Genomic DNA, 12,727 nt, shown 5'->3' with positions numbered 1-12,727 from the left:
GATTTAAGCCTATTAATTATTTAGAAAATACTTAATCTTTATTAAATTGCTATTCTGTGATTATGTGTTTTATTATCTGATTAATTGCATATAACATGAAACAAATTTTATATGTGTAGCAAATAAAATAAAATTTTAGTGTCTTTACAAAATCTAGAAGCCTTATTCAGTAAATAAATAAATTTATAAATAAAATCTAGGGTGCTCTAAATTCTAGTTGTTCGGATAAATAAACGAGTATTTCTACCAAATTTGTTATAAATTCTGACATAATAATTGTGTGTAAACAGAATGAGTGATTTGTCTAATGCCCTCCAGAACTTAAATCTCTATCCAGTAAGAATAGAGGTTTCCAGAGATTTCAATAGGTATATACCAGCCAGGGAGGAACCTATAGAATTTAATGCTTTACCTCTCGAGCCTAAGAAAACAGAAATTGAAGAAAGTTCTAGGCAAATTGAGGGATTACCATCTCAAGAAGAGTTAGATTTCGTATTAGAAAATTTCAATACTATTAAGCCCTGTGATGAAACACAACTACCAACGAACTTAGACCCAGCTATTTCAAATCCTTTGGTCCGCTCACGACCTTCCGATATAGACGAATGGTTGACTCATGAAATACAATTACAGAATAATCCCTATAAGCTTTTTCCTCAATTCCAACTGAACCCTTTACCAAATCCACCAAAAGAGTAACGAGAATACAGCTAGACTTCACCACTTGGATCAGGAACTAATAAATATTGAGAATAGGATTCAAGAGATTGGAAAACAAATCTCCTGGAAATACGATCCAAGGAAATACCGTTACTAGACTATTATTTAGCAAAAGGATCGGGAATTTATGAAATTACGATTATGTAATAGTAATAAATAAAACTAGTATGTGTAAAATAAATAATAAAACGATTGTATATAGAAGCATGATATAATAAATATCATAGAAAATTTACAGAATTGGGTACACGTGGTTATGTGCAATTAAGTGTAACATTAGATTATTTCTTGTATACTAATTATTTATCTATAAATCAGTTATCCAATGGAACACGCTAATAATGAACCAGTTAACGAAGGTAATCAATCTGAGCAACAGTCAGGGGGTCAATATATGACTAGGCAGGATATAGAAAATATTGTTGCTCAAGGGATAGCCAACACTATTCCAACAATGATTGCTCAAGGGATAGCCAACGCTATTCCAGCAATTGTCAATGCTGTTAAAAATCCCATAGAACCACAGCAAATCATTCCTAGTAAACGTATTTCTGAAGATAATTTCAGTAATAGCGTAAACGGAGGTAATGATCATGCTAATCATGATAATGAACCGCGACGAGCTCCGCTCCCTAAGAAAAAGAAAGTTGCAACACCTGGTTGCACTTATAAGGAGTTTCTTGCCTGTAAACCTGTAGAATTCGCAGGCAATGAAGGGGCAACTGCGGCACTACGTTGGTTAGAGAAAACTGAGGCAGTGATTAGAATAAGTAAATGTGTTGAGGAAGATAAGGTTATGTATGCGTCACACCTTTTCAAAGAAGAAGCATTAGAATGGTGGAATACCGTGTTACAAGCCAAAGGAAGTGACATAGCCTATGCCATAGGTTGGGAAGAATTTAAGCGATTAATAGAAAGAAAATTTTGTCCCGAATATGAGAAAGAGCAAATGGCAAATAAGTTTTTAAGTCACCGAATGGTGGACGTAGATTGTCGAGGGTATACTTCAAAATTCTTTGAGTATGCCAGAATTGTACCTACACTGGCTTCGCCAGAATCGGTACTTATATCTCGCTATATCTGGGGTTTAATTAGCGAAATTCGTGACATTGTCAAAGCTGCGAGACCTCGTACAATTGACGATGCGGTAGAATTAGCCAACACCCTAACTGACGGACTGGTACGCACTCGGGAAGAAAATAGGAGGAAGGATTTAGCCCAGAAAATTTCCCAAGAATTCCATGTAGGTAATAATAACCATCTCAGGAAAAGAGGAAATGAGCGATTTCCTACCATTCCACTTTGTGATACTTGCAACAGAAGGCATTTTGGAAAATGCAAAGGATGTTGCAATTTCTGCAAAATTCCAGGACATCGGGAAGAGGATTGCAGGAAAAAGAAGGCAATAACCTGCTACAATTGCGGAGAAGCTGGACATTACAAAACTAACTGCCCGAAATTAGGCAACCCAGCAAACGAAAAGACAAAACCTACAGAAGGGACTACCAAGAGAAATGCAAGAGCTTTCCAATTAACTACTCAGGAAGCTGAACTAATTCCTGACATCATAGTTGGTACGTTTTAAAATTTCCGACGATTAGGTAAAAGAATTATTTGACTCTAGAGCAAACCAAAGTTTTATAAATACTTCATTTTTGCCAAGTCCTTAATTTACCTTTAATCAAACCTTAGGCCAACTTTTACAGTTGACGCAGATTTCGTTAGAATAAATAATATTTTGCAAGAAGCAAAGATAGAATTAATAGGACGTAAACTTTTCTGTAAAATTTGTTATTAATAAATTAGCCGGATTCAATGTTATAGGAATAATAACCAACTTTGCTCAATTTCTTTATAAAAGCTTCCGTGTTAATAGAAAGGAAGGATTAAGGAAAAGATATATCGATTATAGAAAAATAAATTAGAAATCAATACCTATTCTCTAAGAATAAAAATCTATTTGCTCAATTTTCAAATACTAGGTATTTGTCCACAATAGATTTGTGTTTCGAACAATATTAAATGACAAATTCCGTAATCCCTAAAAGAAAATTTGGAATTCTGTAAATTCAAATAGATACTATAGATGGTATATTTGATAAAATATATATCCCTAAAATAAGCTAAAACAATTAAGGTTAAATAAAAATCTAAATCAAAAGAAGCTTTAAAATCTTATAGCATAAATTTAACCTTCAGATTAGAAACCACTATCTGTAAGAAGATAAAGTTATTTCCCATACAGGTCATAAGAATTTAAGATACATATTGGAGTAAATACAACTGTAATATTTAGTATCCCAAGGGGAAAGACTGAAGACAACTATAAACCAAATCCATTAAAGTTCGAGTTGGAAACAAAATATTATTAAAAATATCTCCTTGAAAGAAATTATTAGATTCAGTAAGAAAAGAAAACTAAGTCTAAAGATACGTAGGACCATTTCCAATAAGATTAGTAGTTTATTATTTTCAACTACTCGAAAAAGTAGTTAGAATACATGATATGTTTCATATATCCAATTTCCAGAAATAGTTGATAAACAAATCCCTGGTAATATCTCTTCAAGAAAAAGAGATAAACGAAAAGTCAAAATTCGTAAAGAAATCACTACGAATAAAGGATAGACGAGTAAAATTTTTAGAACTCAAAGAAAAAAATCTAAATATATTTACAAACTGAAATCAGAAATGAAGCAAAGATACCCTTATCTATTCCAGTAAATCTCGAGGACGAGATTTTTATTAAGGTGGGGAGGATGTAACAACTGTCACCAAAATCCATAATTAGGAAGGTAATTAGCTATTAAGAAAACCCTAATTGAGACACCCAAGTGATTTGGCATAAACCCTAAAATTTTCAGAACAATCGGAATCAGGATCAGGGCCCCTAAAACTCAGGGGGGACAAAACCCTAGTAACGATTATCTTCATAACTCATTATAAAATTCGAAATTAACAAAACCGTCGACACAGCAAGCCTACATGCACGAAGGGCTACTCTATGAAAATAGGGTGGTCACTCGCGTAGCGCGACGCCTAAGGGGGTACCCCCTCGCGCTACGCGACGGTGTCAAAATTTCAGTATAAATAGCAGGGGTTGGGACTTGAATTTTGGCACTTGAACGACGAAAATCGGAGTTACGTAGGTCGAGTTATAAGCAAAACAGTCCAACACACACACACAATTATCGAATCGCTGCCGCAAAACAGGGTAATTAGTCGATCGCTATTACGATTCAGTTTCCGGGATCAATATACCCAAAGAATGTCTAAGTGCCGCCCATATTGGGCTATGCTTTATCGTTGTCAATAATTTGATGATGAGCCGAAGCATTGTACTTTGTCGTTGTCGATAATTCGATATACGAGTTGAAGTACTATACTTTATCGTTTGTCATTTTGATAAATGAGCCGAAGTATTGCATTTGGACATTCATTGTCAAAATTGATCTCGGGGAATTATCATAATCGTTGTATTGATCACTAATCCTGTTTTGTGTGCTTTATTATGAAATTAGGTTAACAGGGATTAAATCTAAATTCTACCAACACTAAATTTGCAATGTGAGTCATTCTTCTTTTTATCAAACTGTTTTACAATACTCCAAATTATTTTCAAAAGTGTTATAATTACAGGGATTAAGTCGTGGTTATCTTGATCGCTGGTTAGTGGGGTATTGTGCACATTACTAATTTCTCACAGGGTTAGGCAGTAAGCCCTAACAGTGGTTAGGCTACAAGCCCTAACAGTGATAAAACGTCACTAATTGGGTGACTGGACCCAATAGTGATATGACCATCGTCACATGGGTGGCAATACCAGATATAAAATAAGATAATGCCATTGTAATCGCTCTTATGCTGTAATTTATAAATATGTGTCGTCTTAAACAAAACGGAATGATTCACTCAGTATTTCCCCGCTGACAAAACCTTTTTACAACATGTTTCAGGTGACATACTGTGAAATCAGTACACGTGCTACGGAGCACCATCAAGCTTGAAGTAGTGGCTCATATAAATAAATAAACATGTTTGTAAAATAATGAAATGATGAAAATTACGGGGTTATCCCGAAATGTAAATAAATAATACTCAGGCATTTTCAATAATTAAAACGATCCTGCTAAAGACTTCCGCTGTAAACTTGACTACCGCGTGTTTCCTGTCCCGCGGCTCCTGATCCGGGTCAAACCGGGGGCTGGGGCCGTGACAGACACCCTTATCGTCCTTCTTGCACTTGAAAACCCATTTCGTGTTGATTGCATGTTGGCCTTTAGGAAGATCGACCAAATTCCACACCTTTAACTTGTCGAACTGAGCTAACTCTTCTTGCATCGCCTCACACCAAGAATTATCCTTCAGAGCCATTTGATAGTTCTTCGGCTCTATCTGAGAGATAAAACATTCGTGCAGGCTAAGATTGTAGATTTCTTCTTTCTTGATAGCAGAAAACAGACATTGCATCTCTGAAATGCTTCTTCGCGTTTGCACTCCCGCAGTTGGATTCCCAATAATATTATCAACAGGATGATGAATATTTGTTCTTGGAACTGGGATTGCAGGAGCTTGAAGATTGTTTCCCAAATTTGATTGAATCTCCCCCTCAGCATGTGCATTACTACTAGAAGCTCCACCATTACCAGAAGACGCATCAACATTTGGATATGCTGAAAAGTCAACGTATAGATCTCCACTTGTAGTTTGAGCAGCTGCATTGGGGATCTGCTCAGCAACAACGTCATTTACGGTCGAAGAATCAGCGACCGGAACACTCGAAGACACATTCGTAGGAATACTTGCTCTCCAGCTCGCATCCACTTCATCTTTGTTCACAAGATGTGTGTATACAACCTCCGAATCTTCTTCTGAAACATCAGGAAGATCAAACGAATCAAATAATTTATCATAACCATAACCGCTTTTGGGACCGAATTCGGACGGTGGAGGATCGAAACTCAAAGGAGTTATATCAAACACGATCTCCACTGTTCGTTTCTTGATGTTATAAACGCGTTTGTTTGGAGTTCCATTGGCATAACCCAAAAAGAACCCAATTTCACCAACTTCCCCCATTTTCGGAGTATCTTTGGTGCGTTTGATAACACACTTAATCCCAAAAGGTTGAAAACCAGATAGGTTCGGTTTCCTGTTTTCAAGTAATTCATAACAAGTTTTATCTTCTCTTTTGACAGTAAGCACATGATTTAACACATAACATGCAGTGTTCACCGCCTCGGCCCAGAAGAAAATTGGTAATTTTGATTCAGAAAGCATAGTGCGGGCCGCCTCAATGAGGGTACGATTCTTCCGTTCTGCTACTCCGTTCTGTTGAGGAACATATGGAGCGCTGAATTGATGAATTATTCCCATTTCCCGACATAACTCATCCATATAATGATTTTTAAACTCAGTGCCGTTGTCACTTTGGATTTTCTTAATAGGAAGTGAATAATTTTTCTCAAGTTGTTTGAATAAATCTCTTAAAATACCAGCGGTTTGATCCTTTGTTTTTAAGAAAAATACCCATGAGTAACGTGAGAAATCGTCGGTGACAACTAAGCAATAAGACATACCACCAATGCTAGCAACATGGATCGGGCCGAAAAGATCCATGTGAAGCAACTCAAGTGGTTTTTGGATTGAGTTAACTGTTTTCGGTTTATGAGGCTTTCGTTTGATTTTTCCTTTTTCACATGATTCACATTTGTTGTGCATATTGAAACTACGTAAAGGAACCCCCAACACCAAGTTGTTTTTCACTAAGTGGTTCATTTTTCGCAGATGGACGTGGCCCATTCTTCTATGCCAGAGATACGATTGATCTTCAGTCGCCTTTGAGAGTAAACAAGTCACTGGAGCAGATGAGTTGACCAACGGGCGCATGTCCATGACATATGTGTTATTCACCCTTGGAGCCCTCATAACGATCCAATCTTCAGGAACAACAAATCCCGGACGCAAAACGAAGCAAGCTTTATCAGTGAACAGCATCGTGTACTTGTTATCACAGATTTGAGAAACCGACATCAAGTTATGCTTCAGTTCTTCAACGTAGTTCACTTTATGCAGCGTGATTTTTCCATTTGACACAGAGCCTTCACCGGTGATGTAACCACCCTTTTCACCGGCAAAATTCACATAACCACCACGAAATTGTTTAAAATTGTTCAATAATTCCTTATTTCCTGTCATGTGTCTGGAACAGCCACTATCGATATACCAAATATAGATAGCCCTCTTCAGCTGCTCCTACACTCCCCAACAAAAATTTAGTTAGAGTGTGGGACCCAAGCCATGATGGTCTTGGGTCGTCCTGATTCGTCAACATAAGAAAACTCTTTGAAATAACCATCATCGCCTCTGTGTCCACCATTTCCATTTCGGAAATTGTTGGAATGAGTCCCCGCAAATCGTGGATTGTACGGAGTTGACGATCTGTTGGTATAACCAGAGTTTCCATACCCTCGGCTTCCATAGTTTTGGTAATTGTAATTTTGATTCCTGGGTGGCTCAAAATTCCTACCAAATCTAGGAGCATCTTCGTGTCTTGAGAAAGATCGTGGATGATTATCCGAATGCGGTCTTTGATTTGGAAATCGGGGGGGTGACGCATTTCGATCATTCACGAATCTGTTCTGTGCATGAGGTCTAGCATAGTTGTTGTTCGAACCTCCAGAACGATTGTCATTCTCAACTCCTTGAAAGGTGACATGATTTTGTCGTCTGTGAGGGGTTTTCTCACGAGTATCATGCCTTTGAGGTACATTTTCTGATCTGTCCCCACGGTTAATAACAGCGGGTTTCTCCTCTTGATCCTGATTTTGTTGTAATTTAACATTTGGTTTAACAACTGGTTTTACTTCTTGTTTAATCACTTTGTTTTTCTCAACCTTTTGATTTTTACCATTTTTCTTTTCATCATTAATTGACTCATTTTGTGGTTTGTCAACAAAAGGTTTCTTTTGATCAGGATCAACAAGTGATTTACCCCTGTCATCTGGACAGTCTGCTGCTAAGTGTCCTTTCCCACGACACTTATAGCATTTGCGAATTTTCGCAGCGTTCTTCGGACGTTCCTCATGATCGGTCGAAGATGAAGAGGCATTGGTGGGATTTTTCAAAATTTGGTTCACAAACTGAGAGTTGGAACCTGTTTCAATTTTTACTTCTTCTTTGATAAAATCCTCCCCTTTAACAAACTCGGTTTTAGGGACATTTTTCAAAGCCTTTTTGTTTTTCCCACGTGACTTTTGTTTTGATTTCTCATTTTGAACTTGATTGAAAATTTCTAAAATCTTGTTGCTTATCAAATTTTCAATGTTTTCAAGGTTCACCTCATTTTTCTTAGAAATTCCACTCTTCTTCGACTGATCTGAGTCTGTAACTTCATCTGGCTCAGATTCTGACTCACTTTGTGGTTCAACTGTCAGAGGAGTCGTTGGCACAAAGTTTGCCAATTCAGGATCAATGCTTGGCATCGATGTATAGTTATGGTTTACCGAAGGAGGCACCTTGGTATAACCAATGCCAAACATTTCATCCTCAGATTCTTTGAGACGTTGGCTGTTAATACAGAAATTCATCACTTCAGATGAATCCCTAAACTTTTCAATCTTTCGTTGCAATTCCAAAATCAGATTATCTTTTTCCAAAATGATTTTGTTCTTTTCCAAAACAAAATTTTGACTTGTTTCAAGTTCAGATTTTAATTCCTGATTTTTAAGATTTCCCTTAGCCACAAGTCTCTCAAATTCAGAGATATCATTTTTCAGCGCTTTTATCTTAATTCGGTGTTCTTTATCCGAATTAGTCAAAACCGCAATGAGTTCTCTGGATTTTTCTAAATCTGCAATTAAGTTTGTGTTATGAAGTGCATATCTATCAATCTTAGTCACAAACTCAACACATCTAGCACATCGCTTATCTACAGAAGATGATTTTACCTCAATGCCAGCCATGAATGCACAAGCCTCGTTTTCTACGGAATTTTCTTCCAACCTTTTAGCTTCTGCATCCGCAAATTGCTGCATTTCAGCTGTGGAGATGTTGAATTCAAAGCGTTCTCCTTTTTCTCCATCTTCTGTCCTGCTAGGCTTCTCAACAGTCTCTTCGATCGAAGGACTTTCATTCTTAGTAACATTCCCCGAATCCAACTCTTCCCCAAGAACTTCAGCTACAACTGCAAGCTCCTCAATGCTTGTCTCTTCAACAACCTCTTCATACACTTCTTCGTTCACAATTTCAGCTATAAAGGCTTGTGACACGATAGCTCCTGAGATGTCTTCCAAAGCACAACCCCAGTCATAAGGCTCAGTCACACTCTGTAAAGGTTGAGCCACCATAGCATTGTTTGTCGAAGATGTGGTATTTTCAGACCCACTTGAACGAGCACTTGAGTTGGAGGTAGCATTTGATGCATTGTATTGAGGTCTTGAGTTGTTTCCTCGGGAGTTGTTGTCTCTGTCAGATCTTTCCATCTTCGGCTTTCGACAATCACGTGCGAAATGCCCGTAGACCCCGCAGTTGTAACACTTTACCTTTGACATGTCGACCCCCATTCGAGTCTTTGTCTGTCCCCCTATGAACTTCCTACCCGTCTTCAGCAGAAACTTCTTCGCTCTACGGACTAGCAATGCCATATTGAGTTGTAGATCAAGTTCTTCCATCTCGTCTTGATCTATCTGATCGAAGTCTTCATCGAGACTTGACGGTTCAACGAGTTTCCCAAGACAGAAGTTCTCGTATGCAGTCATGAAGGACGCCAACAGACCCATATTTTCTTCAATCAACTTCAAACCGCTTGCATCTATCTTAGGAATGTTCACACTTGTTCCTTGAGACTTCTGAGCGCCACTAGAAGAGTACATCCATTGATTTGAATTGGTTGTTCCACTTGAACTGACTGTGTTGCTTATGAAGGCGTGTTCACTTGAAGGACCTTCATTCTCCGAATACAAAGCAACACCGACACCACCATTACTACTCTTATCCGTTGGTTTCGAAGCCTTATATAACTGAGGATCTTGGATCTTCTCGAAATCAGATGCTTGATCTTCCATATTCCAAGCATAACTCCTCAGTTTCTGAATAGCTTCTTCCAATGAAAGCTCTTCGTAAAGAACACCCTCTCTGATCAAAGCGGTGTACATATTCCATTCTCTGGAAAGACAATTCAGAAACTTCTCAACCTTCTCGAATTCAGTGTAGATATTCTCTTGACTTCTATCAAGTTCGCTCAGCAGATGATAAAATCGATTCACTGTGTCATCAAACGATTCATTCTTCAAAGCCTTGAACACAACGAATTGAGTCTTCAAACGTTCGAGACGTCGTTTCTTGTACATTTCGTTTCCTTCATATCGCTGGATCATACTATCCCACAATTCCTTTGAGCTATTTCTCTTACGGAACGTATGAAGTATAGACTGAGTCATTGCCATCGTTATCATTGACATAGCTTTCTCTTCACAGTCATAAAACTTCTTCTGGTCGTCAGTAAGTGCCAAGTACGTATCAATCGTCAACGTACGTACTGGAGTAGCTCCACATCCTTTAACAATACACAACCATATTTTGATGTCTTTTGCTCAAACATATCTTTCGAAACGCTCCTTCCACTCAGGAAAATCAAGTTCGTTGATCAACAAAGGAGGTTTGTCGTTACTTCCTACCTCAGCATTGTGCTTGAGGTTTTGCACCATTGTAGTCAGATTGTTGTTTGCCATTTCAGAAAAACAACAGAGAACTTCCAAGCAGTGAAGTGAGCTTTAGTCAGAGTGAGAACCCCGGATCACAGAAACCTGAAATAGAACACAGACAAAAGAACTCGGACACAACACTGTTAGAAATTTAAACTCAGACACAACAAGGACACTATAAAAACTTTCGGACACACTACACTTATACCTCGGACACTAATATATGTTGAAAACTCGGACTAAGACTAAAACTCGGACTAGAGTATGTAAAAGATGAAAATCGGACTAAAGATCTAAATAACTCGGACCTTAATATATATAAAATAAAAATTCGGACTCACTAAAGATCTAAAGAGCTCGGACTAATATAAAACTCGGACAAAGACTTTAAGAGGAAACTCGGACAACACTAAACTCGGACAACACTAAACTCGGACCAAATACTAGTATAAAACTCGGACAAAGACTCGGACTAAAGACAAAGGAAACTAGAAACTCAGACTATAATATTATACTCGGACTCAAAGATATCAAGAGAAATTCTCTTAAAACTCGGACTCACCACTGGAAACTCAGACTAAAGGATTTTTATAAAGAAACTCAGACACCATAAAAATTCGGACCTAGACTAAGAAACTCGGACACAATAAATAAAAAATTCAGACAACTTAATCTACTAAAACTCAGACTTTAATTAACTATTAAAGGAAATTCGGACTAAGGACAAGTAAAAACTCAGACTCTTAACAACTTAATAAGGAAAAACTCGGACAAGGACAAAACTCAGACTGATTTGAAACTCAGACAAGTCTCAAAACTCAGAAAGGAGCCAATCTTCGGAGTATCTCCCCCAATGTGACTACACACTGGTTCAATAATACCCCGGAGACACAAACACAAAGTGTAAACCACGGACCAAGCTTTCCAAAGATCAAACTCAGAATCCTTTTCACCTTCAAAGCTCTGTATGAACAAGAACACAAACCCCTGTAAAACCCAGATGAAGAAAACACTAAAAACTCAGTAAACTACTCAAAATCCATCATCAAATCACTAGAAATGAATGAAGAATCATGAATAAAACACAAAAACTCACTAAAATCTCACTAAACCCAATCAGAATAAGAACTATTCTCACCAAAACATTCAACCTAAGAACACCTACAGTAGTATGAGCACACTGCTCTGATACCACTTGTAAGGCCTCCTAATCCAAGATCTCACTCAGCTAAAGCAACCAACAGGTGTGCGGAATCCACCTGATGATCAACCACTGTAGATGAAAACAAGAACGCAAGGATTTGAGAGAGAAATCAAGAATACACAGAGTATTCTTGATGAAGATGAATGACGTCACTCACACAAAGCGCCGCCAGACCAAAAAACACAATGATTAGGGCACAGAAATTCACACAGAAATCGTTACCTTGTATATTCCATATTAAAGTATATATACAAGGTGAAACCCGAACTTTCAAGACTAACTAGAAAGCCCGGACAAAACAAATAGCACAAAGCAAGCACAGAGCTTTTGCCACAAAACTCAGACAAAGTCTAATCTATACAAAAACTCTGACTAAACAAAAACTCTTCCAAACCTTGGACAAAGTTGTCCCTAGGAACTTCTTAGGGACAAAAGTTCTCCCTAGGAACTTCTTGGGACAAAGTTTAGACACTTGTTCAATAAAGACCCTAAATGTTGGAAGACTTGCACTTATCACCAAAAGTGCACTAACATAAAGTAAAGATGATTAAAAAACGAAAAACGAATTATTAAAAACAAAAAATGATAAAGTAAATATGGTTTTAGAAAAGGAAAAAAGAAAATACTTTAAAAGCTAAAAGTAAATAGAAAAAAAATAAAACATGTTAAAAGTAAATATTAAAAATAATATATTTATATAATAAAATATTAAAAAGTTATATATTATTTTAAATTTGAAATTACTATTTATAAACCTTCGAAAACTATACATATAAAATAAAATGGTTTTGTCGTATTATTTTATGTAAAATATTATCATAATATAGATTCTCTAACCCAAAAATAAGTTATGTTGCAAAAGATGGCACAAAATGATATATTTAGTAGTTTTTTTAGTTGAGTTAGTACTATTTATACTAAATTACACAAGATCAATTATTTAACCAATACTTTTATGGTTAGTTTGTAAGACACTTAAGTTAGAATATCTTGTTGACCTATATATATATTAATAAACAGATCTTTTGAACAGTAGAAAAGTAGATAAGATTATAATAATAATATATATAGTTTTTTTTAATACTTTTATTATCTTCTT

This window comes from Helianthus annuus, chromosome 8 (assembly GCF_002127325.2).
Source record: "Helianthus annuus cultivar XRQ/B chromosome 8, HanXRQr2.0-SUNRISE, whole genome shotgun sequence".
NCBI lineage: Eukaryota > Viridiplantae > Streptophyta > Magnoliopsida > Asterales > Asteraceae > Helianthus > Helianthus annuus.
Note: the sequence above shows the minus strand (reverse complement) of the source record.